This window comes from Triturus cristatus, chromosome 1_1, assembly GCF_964204655.1.
Source record: "Triturus cristatus chromosome 1_1, aTriCri1.1, whole genome shotgun sequence".
Classification (NCBI taxonomy): Eukaryota; Metazoa; Chordata; class Amphibia; order Caudata; family Salamandridae; genus Triturus; species Triturus cristatus.
This window is the reverse complement of record NC_140579.1, coordinates 696,641,862-696,647,024: the sequence shown is the minus strand read 5'-3', so window position 1 is coordinate 696,647,024 and position 5,163 is coordinate 696,641,862. Positions and strand designations below refer to the sequence as shown.

Below are 5,163 nucleotides of genomic sequence, written 5' to 3'. Positions count from 1 at the left end.
CAATGGTGGTACGGCCCGTACCCAGGCCTGAAGAGCGTGGGTACGGGTCGCACCACGCGTACCCCTACGTCACCCCAATAATGGTGGTACGGCCTGTACCCAGGCCTGAAGAGCGTGGGTACGGGTCGCACCACGCGTACCCCTACGTCACCCCAACAATGGTGGTACGGCCAGTACCCAGGCCTGAAGAGCGTGGGTACGGGTCGCACCATGCGTACCCCTACGTCACCCCAACAATGTTGGTACGGCCCGTACCCAGGCCTGAAGAGCGTGGGTACGGGTCGTACCACGCCTACCCCTACATCACCCCAACAATGGTGGTACGGCCCGTACCCAGGCCTGAAGAGCGTGGGTACGGGTCGCACCACGCGTACCCCTACGTCACTCCAACAATGGTGGTACGGCCCGTACCCAGGCCTGAAGAGCGTGGGTACGGGTCGCACCACGCATACCCCTACGTCACCCCAACAATGGTGGTGCGACCCGTACCCAGGCCTGAAGAGCGTGGGTACGGGTCGCACCACGCGTACCCCTATGTCACCCCAACAATGGTGGTACGGCCCGTACCCAGGCCGAAGAGCGTGGGTACGGGTCGCACCACGCGTACCCACGCACTTCAGGCCTGGGTACGGGCCGTACCACCATTGCTGGGGTGACGTAGGGGTACGCGTGGTGCGACCCGTACCCACGCTCTTCAGGCCTGGGTATGGGCCGTACCACCATTGTTGGGGTGATGTAGGGGTAGGCGTGGTACGACCCGTACCCACGCTCTGTAGGCCTGGGTACGGGCCGTACCCCTACGGCACCCCAACAATGGTGGTATGGCCCGTACCCAGGGCTTCAGAGCGTGTGGGCGGGTGTCGTGCTACGATCCACATCAGTGGACAGAGACATAGGGGTGTGTGCCTATCACTACCAGCAGTGCCCAGACATATGAGGGGTGGGTGCAGAGGAACCCCAGCAGTTCCCAGACATATGAGGGGCGGGTGCCTATCACTCCCAGCAGTGCCCAGACATATGAGGGGTGGGTGCCTATCACTCCCAGCAGTGCCCAGACATGAGGGGTGGGTGCAGAGGACCCCCAGCAGTGCCCAGACATATGAGGGGTGGGTGCCTATCACTCCAGCAGTGCCCAGACATATGAGGGGTGGGTGCCTATCACTCCCAGCAGTGCCCAAACATATGAGGGGTGGGTGCCTATCACTCCCAGCAGTGCCCAGACATATGAGGGGTGAGCGTAGAGGACCCCCAGCAGTGCCCAGACATATGAGGGGTGGGTGCCTATCACTCCCAGCAGTGCCCAGACATATGAGGGGTGGGTGCCTATCACTACCAGCAGTGCCCAGGCATATGAGGGGTGGGTGCAGAGGAACCCCAGCAGAGCCCAGACATATGAGGGGTGGGTGCCTATCACTCCCAGCAGTGCCCAGACATATGAGGGGTGGGCGTAGAGGACCCCCAGCAGTGCCCAGACATATGAGGGGTGGGTGCCTATCACTCCCAGCAGTGCCCAGACATATGAGGGGTGGGTGCAGAGGACCCCCAGCAGTGCCCAGACATATGAGGGGTGGGTGTCTATCACTCCCAGCAGTGCCCAGACATTTGAGGGGTGGGCGTAGAGGACCCCCAGCAGTGCCCAGACATATGAGGGGTGGGTATAGAGGATCCCCAACAGTGCCCAGACATATGAGGGGATAATAAGATAATAGACCCCATTGCCTGATGTGCTAGACACTCTTCGACCAGCTATTGAAAAATCTTTATGTCCACCATGCTATATACTGTGTGATTGGTGTGATATATCATGTAGCTTACCATATAATACGGTGGCAGTAACCGTTCATTAACTATACACATTTTCAACACGATTGGGGCCATTAAATTATAAAATAAGACATAGGAGAGATTACCACATGTTAGCGACTCTTTCTAGCGCCTTTTCTCATGCCGTACTCAAATGCGATTTGAAAATCGATACGTTTTGCTCACACGTGAATTATTCCATCCAATAGTAACACGCCATTTGAATAAAGCGTTACACGCACCTTAATACTGCTAGAGCAACGTAAGCCTCACACGCCTTGCTCTAGATATGCACCAATCAGAATGTATTCTACAAAGTGGCGAGAACCAATATATACGCGGGACACATAGAGATACATTGTTTCAACCATCACTCAAAGAGCCCAGTCGACATCGCAAGCGTCTCTAACACGAAGGTAAGCTTGTCCAGAACTCAGCACAACTTCCAGACATCGATGAAGTAAATATAACGCGTCTGTGCCACCAAGAGCCAGCTCGACACCGTTAGAGTTTCTTATATTAAGACAAGCCTTTCCAGATCTTAACATAGATTTTAAATATCCATTTAGTATATATAACGTGACCGTACCCTTTTGGAAGATACTAACACTGCACCTTACAACAACATTACAAATAGCCCGGTCTACTTTGCAAGTGTCCCTAATATCAAAGTAAGCCTGTCTAGATCTTGGCTCGGCTTTTAGACATCCTTTACATAAACATGACGTGATCATGCCCTGTTGATAATTACGAACGCTGCATCTTATAACAACATTATAACGATATCTTCCCCATATACATGAACCACATAAAAATACCAGATTCATGTATTATTAAAATAGCAGCGTGTTTTACTGCCCTGTAGTTCATATATCCACTATCATGCACCATTACCGGTATCTCTTGTTTCAATAATACAGTGGCTGCTCTGATTTCTACATCTTTCTTCCGTATTATAATTTGACTTCATCACTGTTACCCCCAATTCTTAGGTTACATCATACCTACTACGCTTCTATTGTCAATGTCTTAAGTACTCATCATTTTATCAAGACTCGGCACTCACAAGAATTCATCATTAAACCAGGTAACGCAGCAACTGCACTAGCTAAAAACGTAGTTGCATTATTTCATTTAGATTCATGCAGCAGCTACTTCTATATCCTTTTATCCCTATTTTCCCAGGTTTTACTACCCACATGGGCTCTTCGTAACGAAAAGTATAAAAGAATTGTCATTTATTCTTAAATTACCACCAAACCAGGTAACGCGATAACTGCACTAGCTAAAAACCCAGTTGCATTATTTCATTTAGATTCATACAGCAGCTACTTATATATCCTTTAATCCCTATTGTCCCAGGTTTTGCTACCTACATGGGCTTCTCGAAATGAAAAGTATAAAAGAATTGTCATTCATTCTCAAATCAACTGACTATAACTGAATGAATAAACATCCATCAAGGTACCAATCATCATTGTTCAATTAGAATTAATAAGATGGATATTGTTATACGCAGAAAAATATAACCATGTGTTCTACATTGTTAGGTGTCCATTTATCAGAAAATCACCTTTTTAATTTCCTGGAACCCCAACATTTGCATCTTGGAGTACAGGTAGACATATGATGAAAGAACAAACCTCTTGTAACACCTATTGATTTAGAAAGACTTAGAACACATCTACCTGTTCTGTGCTCTTTTTCTATTCTTTTCTCTTGTAAAACCTCTAATAACCAGAATAATGATGATAAGAAAAAAATATTCCTTCAAATGTTTTATTGCATCTCTATAATGGTGACGTTGTAGACATTGTTCTCTTCTTTATTTGATTGAACTTACTATTTGCTCTAACAAAGAAGTCACTATCATAACTTTATGAATGAAGGCATACCCCATATATATCGAATTAAATATCCTAGTCAGACTCAAGATATGCTAAACTTAATAATAATAACGAAAATTGCATCATGTATACATGTAAATAAGCAGTGACGAAATATTATTTAGATTCTTTTTGTTTTTACATTACAGGAATTGTGGGGTTTTTCCTGACGAAGGCGTTAACTACGCCGAAACGCGCGTCGAATAGTATACAGTTGTGCCACCACATTTGTTTACTTTTCATCCCTATGTAGCCTACAACCTATTTTATTGTTTGTCATGATTTTTACTATGTATATAATAAATTTGTTTTTATCTGTGAATGTACTAAACAATTATAATTAAAAAAGAATAACAATTTCCATTTTTCGTTTCACTGCTTAAATTGTTCTGACTGTTGGATATAAAATATTTTCAGATGTTATCTATAAGAATTGCCTAGGTTGTTACTTTTCAAACATATGAGGGGTGGGTGCCTATCACTCCCAGCAGTGCCCAGACATATGAGGGGTAGGTGCCTATCACTCCCAGCAGTGCCCAGACATATGAGGGGTGGGTGCAGAGGAACCCCAGCAGTGCCCAGACATATAAGGGGTGGGTGCCTATCACTCCCAGCAGTGCCCAGACAAATGAGGGGTGGGAGCAGAGGCCTCCCAGCAGTGGACAGAGACATGGGGGTGTGTACATCATCCTCCCATTAGCAAAACTCCATGGGTGCATGAAGGCATCCACAATGTGCGACTATGTTGATAGTGCCATGACAACACATCACTGACAGCAGTGTCCCACTCCCATGAGGATTGATGTCCTTCCCCCACTGCATGACACACCACATGTGGGTGTGATGACAAATTACACATGCATACCCACCCCTGGCGGTGGCAGCACAATACACACACTGAGATCATGCAACAAGACTGTATCCTCATGTGAAACCCCACTAAACTAAGAGAGCCTAAGGGAACACACACTGTCACCCACATACCAGGACTGATAGGACTGTACAGGTGCTGGGGCAGCCAACAAGTTGTTGCCTCCCATGGAAGGAAAAGGGTGGAGTACCCACAGATATAATGCCCACAATTGTCAGTCAGGTGCCCAAATACCCTGCAGAACAAGTAACACGTGGGCTAGGCTGGGAGTACACAAATGCATAGTGCGGAAAAGGGACCATGTCCACATTAAGCTATGGCATCATACTCCATACACAAGTACAGTGACTACCAAGGATGGCACAGACGATGCAGGCGGAGACATTGCTGAGCAGGCATGGGCAAAGTGGAAGGGATCCCTCACACAGCAAGGAACTGTAGACACAGGTCAGCACAACAATTGGGAAACACCCTGCAGGGAAGAAGTCAGGTGCCACAGAGGAAGGAACACTCCTTGGGACAATGTCACCATACAGTAAGAGCTTAAATGATCAAAGATTATTTGCAGAGACCTTGTGATGGCACGCAGATACCAGGGTCCTC

The 5,163-nt window shown here is 47.3% G+C and overlaps 1 long non-coding RNA gene across 1 annotated transcript; it reads left to right on the top strand.

Moving 5' to 3' along the window:
• Window positions 1-2,178: 2,178 nt before the first annotated feature.
• On the top strand, window positions 2,179-4,011 carry LOC146870893 (uncharacterized). The gene is made up of 6 exons (XR_014959477.1): window positions 2,179-2,219; window positions 2,796-2,890; window positions 2,989-3,067; window positions 3,166-3,267; window positions 3,354-3,421; window positions 3,839-4,011. It is a non-coding gene; the product is annotated as an uncharacterized LOC146870893 (long non-coding RNA).
• Window positions 4,012-5,163: the final 1,152 nt, after the last annotated feature.